The sequence below is a fragment of the Oryctolagus cuniculus genome, chromosome 12 (genome assembly GCF_051225735.1).
Source record: "Oryctolagus cuniculus isolate XC-2025 breed Fujian yellow rabbit chromosome 12, ASM5122573v1, whole genome shotgun sequence".
Classification (NCBI taxonomy): Eukaryota; Metazoa; Chordata; class Mammalia; order Lagomorpha; family Leporidae; genus Oryctolagus; species Oryctolagus cuniculus.
This window is the reverse complement of record NC_142878.1, coordinates 59,852,353-59,873,819: the sequence shown is the minus strand read 5'-3', so window position 1 is coordinate 59,873,819 and position 21,467 is coordinate 59,852,353. Positions and strand designations below refer to the sequence as shown.

Genomic DNA, 21,467 nt, shown 5'->3' with positions numbered 1-21,467 from the left:
CACAAACTAAGACCCATCCATGCCTGCAAAAACATCCCAGTGAAATTCCTGTTTTCCTCATCTTGGCACACACTGGCTTCCCGAAGGGAAGTCCCTGCGTTACATTTTTCTAGTTACCTATCATCAGTTGTGTGTTATGTGCCAAGAACTGGACATGACAGAGACACAAAGACAGATACGTGAGCTCGCTTAGTCCTAAGATTATAGAGAGGGCTCATTTTACAAATGAACTAAGGGAAAGATCAGAGGAATCGAGATTTCTCCAAGGTCACAGGGAATAGGGTCACACAAGAATAAACTTAGCTCCTACCTCTGCTGCTCCCATACCTACAACCCTTTCTGTTTGCTTATCCTGCTGCTTCTTGGGTTGTAAAGAGTGATTAAATGATTTCTAGACTATCCCCCCACTTCACGGCTGAAGTCTAATCATCATTGGCTGATTTTAACGCGCAGCACAGCATCCACCCAGCAGCAAGGGAAGACTGCATCAAGCATCAGGTGTGGTATCAGGGCAGCATGAGGTTGGGCTGGGTCTAAGAACGTTAACCGGCTGATGCTAAAGATCTTATTCAACCCACAGATTACGGAGTTCACTGCGACTTACATCTCATTGGGTCTTGGTTTCCTCCCTCGTAAAATTAGATAATATCTATGAGATAGCTGTGGAAAAGTGTCGTATGTCTTATTTTTTGTTGTCCGTTGTTTAATTCTAATGATTGAGCTCATACAGCTTTTCAAGGAAACAGAGACACTGACCTGTTTAGGTACACAAGTAAGAAGAAAACAAAACTTTGAGAAAAAAAAATCACCTATAAAAAGAGCATAGAGTTAAATGAAAATCATAGGCCAACTGAAGCCATGTTGTAGCTGCCTCTTTTTTGGCGAACTCTTGTAACCGTACATAAATGCTTTAAAAATAAATCTACTTAGGAATGACCTAAAAGGCACATTACTGTCTCACCCAGAAATTTCTGTCTCAAGTGTTAAAGAAACCATCAATTTTTATTTAGAGAGATAATATCAGAAACATTTCTTCAAACATTGCCACTCAGCATTTAAGATGAGCAGTGGTTGAAATATTTTTTAAAAGATGCACTAACTGCTAAGGAACTGTCAACAATTTGAAAATGTTTCTGTAACTTAATAATATATCCCATAAAGGTTCTTGATATAAAATGTTTCCAATTTTCATTTTTTAAAAAATCTGAGAAGTGTGCATGCACAGAGAGAAGCGGCGGCGGGGGAGGGGGGGTTCCCATCTACTGGTTCATGCCCCAAATGCCCAAAAAAGCCAAAGCAGGAGCTGGGAGCTCAATTTGGGTCTCCTATGTGAGTGGCAGGAATGAACCACTTGAACTATCACTGCTGTTTCTCAGGGTCTGCATTAAGCAGGAAGCTGGATTCCAGACCTAGAGCCAGGTATGGAATCCAGGTACTCCAATTTGGGATGTGGGCATCTCACTCATTATGCAAAATACTTGCCTATTTCCAACTTTTAGCAGCACCTTGTTTTCCTTTACTCACAAGGTGTCTAGCTGTACACTAACTGTATATATATAATATGTAAAATATATAAGTGAACATATATATTAGATACAGTATGCATATGCAAAAGTGATTTGCATGCAGTAGATAATCTGGTTTGTTTTTATTTTTTTATATTTGATATAGATGAAGCACCCAGGGAAAGAACACAGCACTATAGGAATCAAAAGGCCTCAGTTTAATTGGAGTAAAGATATTGGTAAACTGGACATTTAACATTTCTGCCCATATTTAACAGAGAAGTATAGATGTCTTTAATATCCTATAAATATTTTCTCTTTCCCATCTCTACTAAGTTCTGCTCCTTCTCCATCCATATTTGAATTTCAGCAATAACCTCCCACTTGGTTTCCTTTAAGAGTTGCTCCTATATTTGTACTCCCCCAAACCAGCCAATCAACAAACTCATAGAAACCAAGCATCTCTAGCTGGTCTTCCATTGTGGCTCAGCAATATTTCTAAATTTCAAATGTAAGCATATCAGCAACTTGTTCAAACAAAAACTCTATTTGTACTTCCTCAGAAACACTATGTGAATCTCTGGCGGCACACATGGCTTTTCCCTGTCTGTATCCCATTGCCTATGTTCTAATTATATTAAAAAAACTTTCTGCAGCTTCCACTCTGCCAGGCCTCTGTGCCTTTGCATCTGCCATTCCTTCTGTGTGCTCAACACCTTTCCCCATCATGTGTCCTGCAGCTCTAGGTGAAGGTCTGTATGAACTAGCTTCCTGAACTTCCACTTCATGTACCTGTGTACATCTCAGTCCCAGCATTTTTCATCCTGCAAGTGCTGGTTTACTTGCCATTAACTGCTGGTTAACTGGTCTGAGTTCTTCATCAGAACCAGCTCATCGAGTACCAAAACTGTGTTTTGGGGAAATTCTGTACTCAGAGGCTTAGCATGGTGTCTCCTTTATGGTGGGCTCTTAGTAAATTTTGCTCAATGTTTATCTGAGTGATGGAATTAAATGAATGGAACACTAAAGATATATTTAAAGGCATGTGACAGGTAAGTCATGTTTCGGTTTTTACTTCCCAAATATTTACAGATATTTCAAAATGCATGCATCATTAAGCAAGACCATATTATTGTGTGAAGACCATAATTTCTAGTCCTTTCCGTCCAGTGATGTGATTTGGAGTAGACAGTGAGATGGTAGATGAGAATCTATAAAATGACTCAACTATCTTAGAGAAAGTCTTAGTATACAACAACCACAACAAAAACTATTGCCTAGTACAATAGAACTTTTCTAGTCTCTGTTTTCAAAACTGTATTTCCCTTAAAATTATGCTTTTTATTTAGAAATCATACACACAATTTATTTAGCTCTTAAAATAGGGGGAAGCATAGGAATACCAAATATTCATTTATTCCAAAGACTTCATAGGTACAGTAAAAGTAACTGTAAAGCTCCTAATAAAAACTGATATGACAACTACAGCACAATTACCAACACAACCTTTACATACACTGCTGTGTTCTACCACCAGATAATATTTTATGAATATTAATTTTATTATAGTTTGAGAGGCAGAAAGAAAAAAAATAAATATTTTAAATGAGTTGGCTGATATGAATCAACTCGACAGTTAGTGCACATTGACTAAGAGCTGTGAAAATGACACATTCACAATTATTGACAGACACATAATCTGTATCAATAATAGAATAATGATGTGGATGAGGAAGCAAACTGTAAAAGTTTCTGTAGTTTAACATGCTCTCCAGTTAACCATGTATATTTTTAGAAAGCATAGTTGTTTAATATAACAGCAAAGCTAGAATTAGATTATACAGACTATGATGCATACCAAAGTTGAACAAATTCTTAAACAAATTTAAAAGAGGGCATAATAAACTAATTCTGACCAGCATCGTGTCTTTATAAGTTCAGTATTTATTAGAGTGGGTGTTTAATGGAAAATAATGACAAACTTACTTATCTTTCATTAGTTGTAGTCCTGTGCTGACAACAAATGAGGCATTAGGTTTAACATAAACATTTTTGCCATGAAAATGAATCACTGCTTTTACAAATGCTTGAGAAACTCTTTTTTTTTTCCCCTTTTAGTTTTATTATAATTCACCAGAAACCTCTAATGCTTAAACTGTAATGTATATACTGGCTGGGCTGTCACTGTCATAATCTAGTCAGTCACAGACAGTGAAGTATACAGGCAGTAAGAACACAGCCTCTCTGCTGAGCTTGGGACAGACGTACACAAAAGCTGTGGGGAATGATGACATTAAAAGTGTTCAGCTGTGTTGGGGATGCAGGATGCCAGACATGGCAGCAGTCAGGTCAGTGGCCATATTCCACAGAAACGTCATGCCACAGCCCAAACATTCCAGGCCACAAATCACACGTGCATTAAACAGAGCTGTGCACAAAACGGCAGTACATTTGAAGGCCATTTCCAAAGTCACAGCCTGAGATTGAAGGGCAGAGGAACCCAATTTTGGAATGCAATTTAACTCAAGCATGTATCGGGATTTATTTTAGCTGCCCAGAAACACCTTCCCTAATCATGTCACCAAGATTTAAATTAATTAATTAACTCATTCATTCATTCATCTAGTTGTTGTTTTTTTTTTTCTCTTGTCTTTTCTATCATAACGTAAGTTCTCTAAGGACAGCGTTCCTAGCTTTCTAGTTCACTGCTGCATTCTTGATGTCCACAACAGTGAACATAGTAGATGCTCAAGAAGAATTTGCCAGGGGCCGGCACTGTGGCATAGTGGGTAAAGCTGCTGCCTGCGGTGCTGGCATCCCATATGGGTGCCGGTTCGAGTCCTGGCTGCTCCACTTCTGATCCCACTCTCTGCTGTGACCTGGGAAAGCAGTGGAAGATGGCCCAAGTCCTTGGGTCCCTGCATCCAAGTGGGAGACCTGGAAGAAGCTCCTGGCTCCAGATTGGTGCAGCTCCGGCCGTTGTAGCCAGTTGGGGAGTGAACCAGTGGATGGAAGACCTCTTTCTCTCTCTCTCTCTGTAACTCTGACTTTCAAGTAAATAAATAAATCTTAAAGAAATAATATGAGTCTGTCAAAGGAGTGAAGAAATTACCCTGTCCTCTGAGGAGTGTATACTATTTTGGCACATTAGACAGGGCATATAGGCCATCCTGGGCCACCTTGAGGAGAGCCAGACCACCTGATGCAGTCAGAGAGTTATTCAGGCCCAATGATCCTCAGGCTTCTTAATCAAACATGGGAAGCACGTTCCTGGGACTGGTTGACGTTTGCTCCTCTAAGAAGAAACCAGGAGAACCCACAGGCTTGTGAGTATGGACCAGAGAGTATGGGGGAGGTCCTTGGTAGCCAGTGGCAGTTTACAATGAAACAGATGCTGTCTGAAATGCCTGCTAGGAAGGTGAGCCTTCTTTGTTATCACCCCTCACTGCAGAATTCCTTTTCACAAATATCAGGCTAGAGTGACAAAGACTTTGGTTTTTCTCATTAAATGAGAGGACAGAAGAAAAGTCTGCCAGGTGCCTAATGGTGATGGAGTGCATGAAGGCCAGTAACTTTCAGTGAAACAGAGAAAAACAGAATGTTCAGAGACTTTCTACAAAAAACTTAATTTATTTGGAATAAAAAAAATAAAGTATTTGTGTTTCTCACACACACTGGGACACTAAGCATGCAGGTAATGCTCACTCCACAGCAAGGCTCCTGACCTCACAGGTGGCAGGGATCTTACGGCTGCATCCACGGACAGAACATGAAGAATGAAAAGGATGAGTTTGGGCTGCTGTACTTGATTCGATTACAAGATGAAGCTCGACACTGTGGACTTGATGCTGAAAAGGAATGCTGAGGTACACGGCATATCCTTAACTCGTTAGGCCAAGGACCCTTCAACTTTACTGCACCGTTCCTGAATTCTGTTCTAATTTGCTTCAAATACAGCATCCACCTCTTGTCTGAATCCACACCAGCAGTGTTTAATGACTCATATTAATAACTGCTGGCACATACTGAGGAATTAATTTGTACTGAGCATGGTTCACAAATAGGAACCCTTTTAACTCTCAAAGCAGTCATCTTAAGTGGGGCTACTATTATCCCCACTATTGAGATGAGGAAACTGAGGCTCAGAGAAGATAAGGGACTGGCCCAAAGTTTCACAGCTAATACCTAGCAGCAGAGCCAGTCTGCCTGGGTGGCTTCCTGGCTCCACGGCCACTGTATTCTCTTTCTAATATGCTCACTACATTGCTCCTCAAATGGCCTTTTTAAAATAAAAATACAGAGGCTGGCATTGTGGCACAGCAGGTTAAGCTGCTGCCTCCAAAAGCAGCATACCATATGGAAGTGCCAGTTCAAGTCCCAGCTGCCGCACTTCTGATCCAGTTCTCTGCTAACGTGCCTGAGAAAGCAGAAAATGGCCCAAGTACTTGGACACCTACCACTGCATGAGAGACCCAGATGGAGTTCCTGGCCTAGTCTCAACCATCACGGTCAATGGGAGAGTAAACCAATGGATGGGAGATATCTCTCTCTTTCTCTCTCTCTTACTCAGTACTGTTTTTTTTTTTTTAATTCAAAGTAGAAAATGTGAGTGTCTTAAGGGCAATGGATTTAATTCACTCAAAATAATTCACTATGACTATCAAATAAATAAAATAAATCTTAAAATAAAATACAATCACTTTACTTCCCTAATTAAAATATTTCAAAGGCTCCCTGACACGCAAATGATTTCTCTGAATTCCCTTTATGACTGAGCTTGTCTAGTTTCTCCAGTCTCACCTTCTCTGTATCTTGGCACACAATTTGCCCTTCAGAAATACAAAAGTTCCTGCAATTACCCAAATACATTATGTCATTTCATATTTCTGCACCTTTGCATCATATAACTCAATCTTTTAATGAATTACTTAGCAAACTTTTGTATTTTTCTTATAACTTAGCTCGTGGGTCTTTATTACTCACTCTGCTTTGAGTTCTATTCTGCAGACCTAAGGCAATAGTTACTGCACTTAACACACTAACATTCTTTGTTTTCATTTGTAAAATTTTCTAGATTGAATTTACTGAGGTTAAAGGTCAGGTTTACATTTGATCTAATGACTACCCCAAGTACTCAGCACATAGCATGTGTTAAATACATACGTGGATATGTGACAGTGAATTTCAGCAATCTCCTATAGTTTTGAAAGAAAATTGATATGCATTTGGAAATGCTTATCCCATGCAGGTAAATGAACAACAGGAAGGCTCCAGAGGGAGGCCTCAACTCAAGCACATTGGGATCTCATAAGTTACCATGGAGAATAAAACTGTGAGCAAGCAGATCAGAAAATAAAGCTTATTTAAAAAGTTCACATAATCAATGTTGACATCAAGATTCTGTTTTATTCTATCTTTCTTTATCCAGGTTTCCCATGTGGATGCAGGGGCCCAAGGACTTGGGCCATCTTCTGCTACTTTCCCAGGTGAATTAGCAGGGAACTGGATCAGAAGTGGAACAGCTGGGACTGACTCTGCGGCCCACATGGGATGCCAGCATTGCAGGTGGCAGCTTTATCGGCTATGCCACAATGCAGCCCCTCAAAGCATTTTTAAAAATTGCATAAAGTTTAGAGTAAGAACCCTTATACATTAGAACATGTCTTGATGTTTATAGAAAGTTTTCATACCTCATTTTATGTACTACACTCTGTGTACTATGTTTAATATGCTTATTAGATATGGATTGACTTCCAACTTGTCTGGCCTAGTTGGGTCTCTGATGCTAGTCCAAATGAATGACTCACAATCGCAGTCCTTCCTTTCCTGGTAGCTCACATACATATGCTCTTTTCTGTAGGTACCTGAACACTGCTTTCTTTCTCAATTCAGAAAGGAATGTTTCCTAGATTACACATAAAAGTATATGGTTAAAATTTTGAATCTAATTTTTCAGTAAACAAATAAACAAAACCCATAAACTAAACTAAGGGAGTCTTTATTTTACTCAGAATGTTATTTCATATTGCTATGAGTGAATTGTACTCACCCTCTACCCCCCAAAACTTGTGAAGTCCTGACTCCTAGTACTTGAGAAAGCGACTAATTGGAAAAAGGGTCTTTATAGAGATAATTAAGTTACAACAAAATCATTGGGGCAGTCCTCATTCAAAATGACTGATGTCGTTACAGGAAGAAGAAATTTGGACACAGATATATAGAAAGATGATGTGAAGACACACAGAGAAGATGGCCATCTGTAAGCCCCAGAATAAGACTTGGGACAAATACATATTTTTAAATGACTTATTTATTTGAAAGTCAGAGTTACAGAGAGAGAGGGAGAGACAGAGCGATCTTTCATCCACTGGTTCACTCCCCATATGACTTCAAAGGCCACAGCTGGGCCAGGCTGAAGCCTGGAGCCAAGAGCCTCATCTGGGTCTCCCACTTGGGTGGCAGGAGCTGAAATTCTTTGGCCATCCTCTACTGCTTCTCCTAGGCCATTAGCAGGGAGCTGAATTGGAAGTAGAGTCGCCAGGATACCAACTGGTGCCCATACTGTGGGCAAAGAAATTTCTGTTGTTTATGCCACTCAGTCTGCAGGACTTTGTTATGACAGCCTTAGCAAGGTAACACACCTAGAGATTATTGTTTTATTTTTCTGTTTTGGAAACTGGAAACATGCTTTCCAAATACAAAATTATTACTTTAATTACTTGGTGAGGGCAATGAAATACACTAGTCTTTACAATTTTTCATAGCGGCCATTTCGAGGGTAAACCAACGGAAAAAGGAAGACCTTTCTCTCTCTCTCTTTGTCTAACTCTGCCTTTCCAAAAAAGAAAAAAAAGAAAAAAAAAAAAAGATTTATACCTAATTGGAAATAATGCCAGTCAAAAATACTGTTGGTGACTTTCATTCTGTTAATGTCTCGTGCATGCACCAGGAGGATATTCCAGGATATGCCTTTCCTTTTTATGCTGCTACATCAATTGCCTCTTAAAGGTGAAGGCCACACACAGGGGTAATTCTGGGATATAAATTTTAATTTATTATTTGAAAATAATGGAATCAATTACTGCCATTTAAAATGCAGCAAAGAGGAAAATCTCAATTTTCAATACTGTTTGATAAACTGGAAGATCTGGCTATACTGGGCCCATTATATCTGCTTGCCCACATGGGCTGACACTGAGAAGGGGTGCTCAGTGTATTAGTACTACTAGTTCTCACTACAATTCCTACACTTTAATATTCACCTGGACCCCAGTATGCATCTCAGCTTCCATGTCCGACCTAAGGGATACACTTTGGGCTTACCAGTTAGAAGTGGTATGATTGGTCAGGATGCCTGAGTAGATGCAGGATCTGAAGCCAGGAGCCGGGTACTTCCTCCCGGTCTCCCATGCGGGTGCAGGGACCCAAACACTTGGGCCATCCTCCACTGCTGTCCCGGGCCACAGCAGAGAGCTGGACTCAAAGAGGAGCAACAGGGACTAGTACCTGGCCCCCCAACCAGGACTAGAACCTAGGTTGCCGGCGCCGCAGGCGGAGGATTAGCCTAGTGAGCCATGGCACTGGCAAGTATTTGCTTTTAGAAAGTACCAAAGTGGTAGCCCAATCCCTCACCTGATCTCACTCATCTTCCACCACTGATCTGACTGTCATTGCCTATCTACCAGTGGTTTGCAAGAGGACATAGGTATGAGATACAAAAAGTGACCTTTGGTCAAGTAAGCTTCAGAAATGTAGACTTAAACAATGATAAACATGTTTCCTTGATTCTTATAACCTTGAATAGTCTACATAGTAGGAACCATTTTCCAAAATTATTTGCCCAGCCTTTGATTGGGGAACACTTTCAGCAAATAGTCTTATGTGAAACTTTGATCTCATCAAGTACTTTTTCCATACAAAATAAAATTTGTTTTTTTTAAATGTGTGGATTTGGTAGTAAATATAGCATTTAGATGGATATTCAAGTAGAGTTTCTTAAAAAAGAAAAAGACTTTGCATGATATTTCAATGGGAATATTAATTTCTTAATTTTTGTTGGACGTGATATGTGCAGAGATAGCCAGTGCTATGGGTTTTTAAATTCAATAAAATAGTTCTGTATAATTTTCAGTAATCAAAATAGAAATAGGAGGATGCATACTTATTTCCAGTTGGAGCCAAGATGGCATCTCCTGCTTTACTTTAAATTTGCTAACATTTGGAATATTTGCATAATTAATTTTGAAGCTTGATACTTGCCAGTAATAGATAAAATATGTTATAGTGCATATTTCTTATGAAGGGTTTGACAAATTAATCATAATACCCTCTTCAAACATAATAATAGGCACATGAAACAATACTAATCATTATTTCTTTTAAGTTGCTATTATTTCTCTTAGAAACTGCAGTGAGCCTCCCGGGAAAACAAAAGTGAGGTAGACGGGATGGCCTATTTTATTTCCTTCACATAGCAAAATTCAAAGCCTCATGCTTGCTATTTCCATGACATACACATTAGATTTGCAACATTCCTCCCAAGTGTCAGAAACTTTGGGAACATTGAATGTGGTACCATGGACAATTTGTGTTAACACTGGTATATGATATTTACATCTTTTTTTTTTTTTTTTTTTTTTTTTTTTTTTTTTTTGACAGGCAGAGTGGACAGTGAGAGAGAGACAGAGAGAGAAAGGTCTTCCTTTGCCGTTGGTTCACCCTCCAATGGCCGCCGCTGCAGCCGGCGCACCGCGCTGATCCTGGCAGGAGCCAGGAGCCAGGTGCTTTTCCTGGTCTCCCATGGGGTGCAGGGCCCAAGCACCTGGGCCATCCTCCACTGCACTCCCTGGCCATAGCAGAGGGCTGGCCTGGAAGAGGGGCAACCGGGACAGAATCCGGCGCCCCAACCGGGACTAGAACCCGGTGTGCCGGCGCCGCAAGGTGGAGGATTAGCCTATTGAGCCACGGCGCCGGCTAACATCTTAATATATTATACTTGTTCAGAATAAATCCATTTATTCAACAAACATTTACAAAGAGCCTATTATGTGTGGGACACTGTTCTAGTCTTAGGGAGACAGGAAACAAAACAGACAAACATCCTTGCCCTTGTGGAACTATTATTCTAGTGTGGCAAATGAAATGAGCTCATGTTAGAAGGTGCAAGAGATTATGGAGAAGCACAACAAGGAAGGTGGGCCTGAGAAGGTGATGTTGTACCCGACATGTGGCAGAGAGCCACGTATGTACCAGTGGAAAGCAACAGTGTGCAAAGTGCCTGGGCAACAATGGAGCTGGCAAGTTTTAGGAAGAGCAGAGGTCACAGTGGCTGCTGAAAAGTGAGAGAGGATGTGGTGGGAGACGAGGTGAGAGCTCTGTGCAAGCAGAACTGTGCAGGGCCATGAAGGCTGACGGTGGTCTAATCTGGGTCACTAAGGCACCACTTTAATGATTTTTAGCAGGGAATTAACAAGAACTGATTTATACTTGATGATCTGGATACTGTAAGGAGAAAGGACTGTAGGAGGGAAAGGCTGGAAGCAGGAAGACCAATTGAAAATTATTCCAGTAATCCAGGAAAAGAGATGATGGTAGCTTGGGTCAACTGGCAGTGGTGAAGATGGTAAAAATGGTAAAAATGGTAGGATTCAATAGTATTTCCAGAAATCACAAGTGAACTGTGAGGAAAGGAGATAAGAATGGGTCCAAGGTATTTCACCTAAGCCGAGGGGAGGAGATGAGAAAGCCTTTAAGGGAGTCTGGAATTCAGATTTGGTCATATATCCAAGCAGAGACGCTGAGTAGGGAAGTTGGATATATGGGTCTGATGTGCAGGGGAGAGGTTCGAGATGGGCACAAAGCTTTGGGAAGTATTAGCCCAGACGTGGTATTGAAAATCATGGATGAAATCACAAAACAAGAGAATACAGCTAGAGAAGAGAGGCAAACACTGAGCCATGGGAACCTCAACATTAAGAGCAGAGCTGGAAGAGAAGAAGTACTGTGGGGAGCAACTGGGAGCAACTCGGACTAGACTGGAATTAAGACTTATTCTATGCATCTGCTCTCCCACAATATGGCGCTGGGAGAGGAGAAAACAGCTTCTACGCAGCTGCCTCTTGCCAACTTGAGTGATGACCTCCAGGAGCTGATCCTGCTCCTGATTGGAGGAGAGCAGCATACTTGGCGTGTGGGCAGCCGAGTTGGGATTGGCGGAAGAGGACTATAAAGGAGGGGAGAGACAACATGCACCAGGAACATCTATCTGGAGGAACACCTGTGCAGCCCCCGAGAGAGCCGGCCGGCGGTGTGCCGCTCCCCCGCGGAAGTGGGGAAAGTGGCTAGGGGGAACCGCCCTTCCACGGAGGTGGAAGGGACGGTAGCCAACCCGGGAAGAACCAGCAGCAAACCCGGGGAGGGCCGAGCAGACGAAAGAACAGCGCAGGGTCCTGTGTCATTCCTCCACGAAGACGGGGAGCGACAAAGTACCAATGGAGATGAAGACAGAATGGCTAGTAAAAATGGGAGAAAACTAAGAGCTGTGGTACTCCAGAAACCAAGTGAGGTCATGTTTCAAGGAGTCATCAGGAAGCTGGTCAACTGTTGCTGCTAGGTCGAGTAAGGATGAGATCTGAGCATGACCCACTACGTTTTACTGACAAGGTGATCCGGGTTGTGAACATGGTCTTAAATAATGTTATTCTCTTTATTAATAAGTATGAATTTATGTAACAATCCAGGAGATTCTAAGTGCCTCTGATATCCTCTTGTCTTTTCTAAACAAAGTCACCCCAAGCAGCTCCCTAGATGCACCTTCTTATTTGAGGTACATTACCTCATATTGCTGGGTAGGACCACACAGATTCAGAGACTTTCACTAACGTCTAAGCAGTCTGTGGCTGCCCAAAGTCCTGTATAGTGGTTGGATCCCATAACTGTCTCATAGGGATGGATAGTCATTAATCAGACGGTAACTAGTTGGATTATAACTGACTCGGGCTATTAGCGGGGCATGATACAGGAGAGACTTAAAGAAAAGAGAGCAGAGGCCAGTGCTGTGGCACAGGAGGCTAAGCCTCTGCCTAAAGAGCACCAGCATTCCATCTGGGCACTGGTTTGAGTCCCAGCTGACCCACTGCTGATCCAAATCCCTGCTCATGGCCTGGGGAAGCAGTAAAAGATGACCCAAGTGCTTGTGCTCTTGCACCAGCGTGGGAGACCTGGAGGAAGTTCCTGATTCCTGGCTTTCAGATCAGCCCAGCTCTGGCCGATGTGGCCATTTGGGGAGTGAACCAGTGGAAGGAAGACCTTTTTCTCCGTCTCTCCTTCTCTATTTCTGTAATTCTGCCTCTTAAATAAGCAAATGAAATCTTAAAAAAAGAAAAAAAAGGAGCTAGTAGAAGCTAGTTGTCCAAAAAAATGATTATTTTTCTAAAATATGATTTTTAAAAAATATTTACTTAATTTAAGAGGGAGAAAGAATGTGAACAGACTAGCTCTCATCAACTGGTTTACTCCCCAAACATCTGCAGGAAGCTGGGAAGTCAATTCAGGCTCCCTTGCAGGTGGCAGAACCTAATCACCTGAGCCATCACTGTTGCCTCCCAGGGTCTGCATTGGTAAGAAGCTGGAGTCAGGAGCTAGAGGCAGATATCAAACCCAGGCACTCTGATATGGGCTGTGGGTGGGCATCTCTACTGCTAGGCCAAATGCCTACCACACCTCACAGTTCTTAATGCTGTCTTCTACGTAGCCTGCTGGTATAATGACATGCAAAATGAAACCTCCTGGTGTACCGCCTTGTCATTTTCATACGCTGGTGGCACACTTTAGCAACTCATAGACAAATGTTACTATTTTCCAAATGGTCCTAATGTAACGTTGGCCTCAAATGCAATACTTGCTGGCTATGTTTAGACTCTAGATGGATCACTTCACTTCAATACTTTAGCAGAAGAGCAGCTCGGATATAACAGGCAACAGTAGGGACAACCTAGCCAGTGCAACCTGCAGGAATAGAGGCATCAGAAGTGGGAGTTGTTTTTAAATGCTTACAAAGTGTGTGAAGCATGTTTGACTGGAATCGGGGTGGTGCCTAGAGCAACATCTTGTGGTCTTGCTCCAATGGCATGGGTCAGACTTCAAGATGAGAAGCCTGACTTTCCCCTACAGATAATGGACAATTTTTACTAACCAAAGTTTTAAAGATATCAGGATGGTAACCACAGCATCCTAATTCTATGCACAGCAGGAAGCCCTGACCACCCAAGGTTTGAACGGGAGAAGGAAGGGCACGGAGAGGCAGGTGTAGTGGGTAGCAGGTTAAGCTGCTGCCTGTGTTGCCGCCATCCCATATGGGCACTAGTTTGAGTCCTGGCTGCTTCACTTCCAATCCAGCTCCCTGCTTATGGCCTGGGAAAAGCAGTCGAAAATGGCCCAGTGCTTTCAAATAAATGAATCTTTAGAAGGGGTGGGGGTGGGGGGAAGAAGGGCAAGGATACTCAGAGATGGATGAGTGGCTGCCTGGAGAGCACCTGACAGGAATGGCTTGGAAGACACATGCAGCCAATCTGAGGGAACCCAAGAGAAGAGTCTGAGTAATAAATACCCCACTGGCACTTTCTTCTCAATCTCTGATCTCCTGCCATGACTTGCAATGGCTGAACCCAACAGGACAAGAGAGGGCAAAGGAGTCTGCCAACATGGCCACTGTGGCTGAGAAACCCAGGTCACAGAACAGAGTAGGATGAAGATAAGGCGAACAAAGAGGAAATGCATCATCTCAGCACCACACCATTGGAAGAATGATGTGGTAGCAGTAGGGAGGAAAAAAGACAAAATGAAGAGGGCTCGAATTAGTAGAGACCAGGGCTTTTCTCGCTTTGAAGCAGTTTATGATCCAGTTCCTGAATCAGCGGTAGCTCCAGGTTAGTGGCTGTAAGGTTCCTTAGCCTTCCAGAGAGGAATTACAGAGAGTTGAGGCAGTGGGACAGGACGGAGGGGCATAACCTTCCCAGTATCAAAGCAGCATGGCACAGGCTCCTGCCTAAGTGGCTGGGAAACAAATGGTAGAATGTCAAGTTAAGTCAAGTCAGTGTTAAGTAGGTGGGGAAGTGGAGGCCGCCAGTACGAATAAGTATCAAGTTCTCAGGTGACAGATGGACAAGAGAAACAAGCCAGTGGCTCTAGGGCAAAGCTTAGGGCAAACCCTGCAATTCCAAGGAAGAGGGAAAACTGAGGGAAGGAAGGAAGGTAGTAAGGACCTACTTTTGAGAAAAGTGGAGAGAATTAGCAAAGGCAGACAGAAACGGAGGTGGCTTAACAAGGTTAAGTGTAGGAGGCCTCTGCTTTCTCAGAGGGACTTGAAGCAAGATCTCGCGCTGAAAAAAACCTGGTGACTAAATAAAATTTTTCTCTTAGACTGATGTGCAGGGTGCTATGAAACGTGCCTCTTTCTTAACACCAAACTCTTAATGACAAACCCTGTGACCAGGTGGCAACTTCTGCTCCTCACGTTTCCCTTAAAGCATCACAATTTCAAACTCCGTTCAGGTATAAATTTCTGAGGGATTGAATTGCGTGATTAGCCAATGTTTAGTACTTAAAAATGGAACTGGTGTTAGGTACTGGGAAATTAATCTTAAATATAATTCATCCCAAAGAGACAATTATTAAACAATACAATTATGTATGGATGTGACAAATGTTTATTAAGATCATATCTCAAATTGCTAGTATAGGAGCATAACATGGAATCCTTAACATGTATTATCATAGTCTATCAATTAGAAATAAGACTGATGTATGACTAGGCAAAGATCAATTTAAATTTAAAAATACAATAAGATTTTATATATATAGCCTTTGAAATTTTAAAGTTGATTGTATAATATGCATATACATGCACATATGTATGTCTTTAGTAATCTTAGTGATTTATGAAATTAATCTCAAATAAAAATGATTTAAAATGGTTAAAAAGTGTGTTGTAAGTATATATTAAGATAAGCATATTTAAAATAATTGATATGATAGAATGATAATATGGAAATCCTTACTTAAAATGCCTTAGTATAGTCTACCAATTAGAAATAATATGTGTATTACTATGCAAAGATCAACGTTAAATTTTAAAAGTACAGTAAAACTACATATCTTTGGTAATTTTAGTGATTAATGCTTTAATTAAGAGATGAGGTACATGCAGACATAAGCAATAAACTGACATAATTCATCATATTGAGAAGAATAACATGATGAATGCATATGTATATTGTAAATTATACAACACACATGCAAATCATACACTCATTATCATACAGAGGCATTATTTTTCCTATAGTCAAAATGCAACAAATCTTCAAGTATTACTCAATCTATTGCATGACTTTTTAAGAACAAAGTAGGCTGCAGTACCTTTTGTAGAATAATAATTTAAACAGAAATTCAAGTTAATTGAAACACAGAGCAGACATTTTTAGCAGCTACATTTCCGTGTGAGCTAAACAGGAAACAGTCCATGAGCTAGGTAACTATTGTCCATAGTGACACTTTAAATAGAAATCTAGGCATTGGAGATTTTAATAAGGACCTTAAATACACTGCCAGATGAAATTTTATTTTTCTATGTTTAATAGCAAGTAGACTGATTATCGACCAGTTGGAAAAATAGCAACACTGGCCCAGAAACAGTTTCTCAATGAAAGATTAATTACTTAAAAACAACTCTTCTGAGATTGATTTGTTTTTGAATTAAGCATCCCACAAAATAAAGACAATTTAAACATGAACATATTTGGTGCTTGAAGGTAGTCAGTAAATACTGATGTGCACCTACTTGTTAAGAGCAGAGCAGCGGGCCGGCGCCACGGCTCACTAGGCTAATCCTCCGCCTGCGGCGCCGGTACCCTGTGGTTCTAGTCCCAGTTGGGGCACCGGATTCTGTCCCGGTTGCTCCTCTTCCAGTCCAGCTCTCTGCTGTGGCCCGGGAGGACAGTGGAGGATGGCCCAATTGCTTGGGCCCTGCACCCACGTGGGAGACCAGGAGAAGTACCTGGCTCCTGGCTTCTGGCTTCAGATCGGCGCAGTGCCAGACGTAGCAGCCATTTGGGGGTGAATCAATGGAAGAAGACCTTTCTCTCTGTCTCTGTCTCTCTAACTCTGCCTGTCAAAAAAAAAAAAAAAAAAAAAAAGAAAGAAAGAAAGAAAAAGGAAAAAAAAAAGAGCAGAGCAGTTCCCAAAACCTTGACACAAGCAAAGCACTAAGGCTATAAAAGATTAGGCTTGGGTTATAAATGAACAGCAACAGCTACTTATCACATAGTCAGGCTACCCTTCTCTAGTCTATTGCAACTTAGAGACAGATCGTTCATTAGACGTTCTGACGGCATTCAGCAGAAAATAAATGAGCTTTCTTTCTTCCTCTTAAATACGAAAGTTCAAGTAGGAGGGGAACAAAATGTTCCTAGAATTCTCACACCTGACTGTGGAGTATGAGTGTGGTTCTAACTGGCAGCAGTGTACATATAAACATGTCAGTTGAGCCCAGCAATGCATACATTAAGTTTTCTGATTATTTTGAACTTAATTTGGACTAAAGGACTTTTAACCCAAAGGACTTTAGTGGGAAGACCACTAAAGGTGATCCTACTTAATGGGAATACAATGTGATTGTATTTCAATGCAATATAATTCTCCCTCTTAAACCAAACTGAAACAAAAATATTTATAAGACACACCATCCTGTGAATCAAACCTAAAGGTTTTACCGACAACTTTTTTCTCATCTGGGATAGAAGACAATGCCTGTGTTAATAAATTAACATTATGAAATTTTGTAACATTTTAAAGATTTCTTTGAAATGATGTCTATTTTACTTTTTAATTAAATCTGTTTCTCAAGAAGGTCTTTAGGCTCTACAAAATACCTTGCATTTTCTTATTGCTGACAGTTCTTGAAACCACGCTTGAATGCTTTCTTTATCCTTTCATGAACAATTGAAAGATCATATACAAAAAGATTGTGCTTTTTCTCTTTCTTGCCCTGTAATTAAGGCATTTTAATACATTTCTTCATAGTTGTTACAGGAACAAACTATTAAGATTCACAGATTGAGACAATTTTGATGCCTATGATTATATAAACACATATAATATGAATTTTTCCTAATCATGGATTGGAAAAAATACCAACAAAACTCCTTCAAATAAAATGATTAATTTTTAGAAGGTTAAATTGAAATATGTCTTCTTATGTTGCCTTAATATATGTAAATCATGTATAAAAATCAAACAATACAATACATTTGGTTAACTATAAGCCTGGGAAATGATAAATTCATATTAAGAACACATTTTCTCCAAATCAATGTATATTTTTAGAGTCTGAGATTTTGAGGTTTTTTTTGTGGTTGTTACTTAAAGACAACACATATGCGTATGTGCTTACAGAGCTAACTAAATGCAGATTTTAAAAATCAGACAAAAATTAAATTTTAATTTAAATGTATACATATGATTTCCAAAAACAGATGCATCTAGAAATACGTCAGTTTAATATTGCTTAAGTAGGGAAAAGTAATCCTGTAACTCAAGAAAATGCCTTTATAAACAATGATAAAAAACAAAGCTAAAAATATAAGATCTATAAATAGCTTTACATCCATTTTCTAGCAATATAAGACAGAATTTACGTATTTAAAATAGTTTTAAACAAGAAAAAATTTGTGCTGCTATTTAGAATCACATACTTTCCACAGCACAAAGAAGGATGAAATAGGTTTCCATCATATTTTGAACATACATTCAGAATAGCTTAGTCATTTTCTATATTACAAGATACTGGGTTTGCTACAGGGTTAAAATATTGTATCTGGATTTGATATTAGCCAATTTGATGATTTTCCAGATAAACTATAATTTTTATAAAACAGTTTTACATTATGCCTTTTGCTTTAAAAACTTAGATTGGCACTGAGAAAGTATCAGAAAATATTAAAAGAAATACTTTTAGACAAGACTGATATAATTCCCTGATGATTTTGGTCTTTGAAATGATTTTAAATGCATAAAAAGTAGAATCTCCCCCACCCCCAAATATACATCTTATAGATTCTATATGCTCCTTTAAACCTGCATCTCAATTCAGGTATTTATTTTACTGAAATATTTTTAAAAAAAGTTCCAGGTACCTAATGACTCCACCCCTATATATTTTTGTATGTTTCTATAAAAAAGGGGACATTTTCTTGCATGACATAATTCTGCACATACTGCCAGAACAGCAGTGTCATGTCTAGCAAAATTAGCAATAATTCCTGGGTGTTAAGAATTCATACCAACTCACATTCAACTGTCAATGACTGTCTCAGATTTTTTTTCAGTCTATCAATGGAATCAAGGTGCTACAAGGTCAACTGCATTGGGTTATGCTGTCTTCTGTTAATTTTCATGCCTCTGTCCCCTGTTAATTTTCATGCCTCTGTCCTGTTGGAGAAACTACTCTGACTCCTTTATAAACTGAATCTGGAATGTTACTGGTGGAGAAAGTGCAGTACTGGGCTGACAAACTGAAACCTGCCACACTGTGCAAACTGTCATCATTTTTTAAAAAATTCTGTTTGTAGAGGGACAAAAGGAGAAACTCTGAGATACTCCTGCCTATTTAATAACCTGAATAATTTCCAAGAAGTCCTTAAACAATTTTATACTGCACTTTAAGGAGTCTAAAAATGTAATAATCATTCAAAAAATTTGTGCTTTCTAATATTACTTGGATATATTGCAGCACATTAAATAGTTTTTATATAAAAGTAGGAAGGTATTTATGCATAAACTAAATGGCATCAAATAAGGAAATACATGTTCAGCAATTCCAAGCTTATAAATACCATTTTTAGATATATACAGAAACAACTGAGAATTGTTTCCTAATCATCCTGGGGAAGAAAGACAATGTGGTATGTCTCTTAACTTTTGTTTTTGTTCTCTCTCACTCTTTTTTTGATAAGGATTATTTAACGACAAAAGCAGATTTTCATTAAATTGAATTTGTGTGACACTTAAATACTGAGTTACAAGAATAGTAAAGTAATTGATGGATCTGTCTTTAAAAATTGCATTAAACTTTTTAAGGAGAGATATACAGAAAATTTCGAGAACTGTAAATGCCTACAAAAATCAAGTATTAGGAAAAACAGAGAATGAAACTTTAAAACATCTTCATGGTATTTTGTGTTAATAAAAATGTAAATTCACATATATAAGATTGGCTTAGTCTTTCTTGGCAACAGCTTTAGCTAATAAAACTTCAAAAAGATCAGTGATGTACAGTTTTTGAAAATCCAAAATATGAATGACTTTAAATGTAACCATATGAAGTGAATGACAGTAAAATAATCATAGATAAAATTACCAAACTCAAATGAAATAAATTCAAAATGAAAAGGATGAAGGGCAATTAAGTACCTATTTTGACAATTCGAAGTGGTCAAGTTTTTAAAAGTATGACACAGGAACCTTAACCTATCTATCTATGAGTGATAAATGAGGCATTTTGTGTCATTACATTCCCATAAATCACTTTCTTTAACTGCTGACGGCTTTTATCAGATCTAACCTTTTCAAGCTTCTATTAGAGTGCTAACATTTTCAACTTTGACACATGTGCAGTTTACAAATTCTGCAGCTGATTAACTCTGGACAGAAGCTCACTGGCATCATTGTCTTCAAGTTGGGGAAAGCCTTAGGGTCTCAAAAACTCAGACACTCACAGTCCAGTACAAAAATCTCAATGTAAGGGGTTGGACTCTGGAGTGCCTAAGTGATTATTTTCTGTTGGGAAACAGATATGAACAAGGCTTCATTTTTCATGAAACAGGTGATCTAGGAAATACCAAAAAAAAAAAAAAAAAAAAAAGAAAGAAAGAAAGAAAGAAAAGAAAGACAATCCCAGGTGTCAAGGGTTAACTTCTCATCTCACATATATATTTTTTGCCTCAAGATAATTTCTTTGGTAATCATGAAATGTTTTTCCAAAAAATGACTGCTAAACTTCAGTTTTGTTACACAGAAAATACAAAGTTAATACATTTGTGGGGTGAGGACTGACTCTAAATAAAATTTAAGTGAGGTTCTTCTGCTGATGAGATTTTAGTGCATTTTATTCAGAGATGCTAAATCAAAATAAAAAATATAGGTTTACTTTCCTGTGAATCCCCAAGAGTCTAAGTTAAAACCTGTTTTGGTTAATTTAGCTAATTAACCAATTCCACTGAAAAAGAGAAAATAAAAACTTTCATTCTGTTTACTTTTAAAAAAGTTGTGTTCAAATCATAAAGGCAAAAGCAGGTAAAAGGTAGTGTAACTTCTGTTGAAGGTACTAGTTGTTAAAATACAGAATTTACATAGGATACTTTTGGTACATAAAATTAGAATGAACCATTTATTACCAACAAGAAAGATTCTAAAGTTTTGCTACAAAACTTTAAAATGTTTGCCTACTAATAGTGTAGAAATAAAGGCAAAAATATGTAAGAAAATCTTCTGCTACAATGCATACAAGTGGGAGATCAAGACTTCACAATATTTAAAATTTTAATGGCCCTAATTTCTTAGTGGAAGGGTCAAATACAAACCATCCAGTTGCACTTGACAGCGGTAAGGGTTTTGACGATTAATATGAAATGATGCAGGTAGGTATGTGTAGGCCAGTGTATTTATATAAACAGCACACACATAGATAGACTTGAGTAGATGCTTGTGAGGTTTGTGGGGACAAGGATATCAAAGAAACTTACTTAGAAAATATAATTGACACAGACCTTGAAATGGAGCTGGGGTCTAAAGAAATACTGTCTTGTACAATAACAGCCAGACAGACAAATCTTGATGCTGGCTGTTTGACTACCAGAAGCCTGCTACTTCAAACAGCATTAGTTTTGATAAGAACTACCAGCCATCAAG

At 39.2% G+C, this 21,467-nt stretch overlaps 1 protein-coding gene across 10 annotated transcripts in view; it reads right to left on the bottom strand.

The window, feature by feature from the left end:
• Window positions 1–21,467, bottom strand: part of CDIN1 (CDAN1 interacting nuclease 1) — a 241,057-nt gene that overhangs the window by 65,928 nt on the left and 153,662 nt on the right. For 3 of the 10 annotated variants that reach the window (XM_089309411.1, XM_089309412.1, XM_089309416.1), the window contains exon 11: window positions 1–21,467. This exon is cut by the window's left edge and continues 14,647 nt beyond it; it is cut by the window's right edge and continues 23,791 nt beyond it. The exons of the other annotated variants lie outside the window; for them this stretch is intronic. The gene's annotated coding sequence lies outside the window, so the exon portion shown is untranslated. 10 annotated transcript variants of the gene reach the window in all.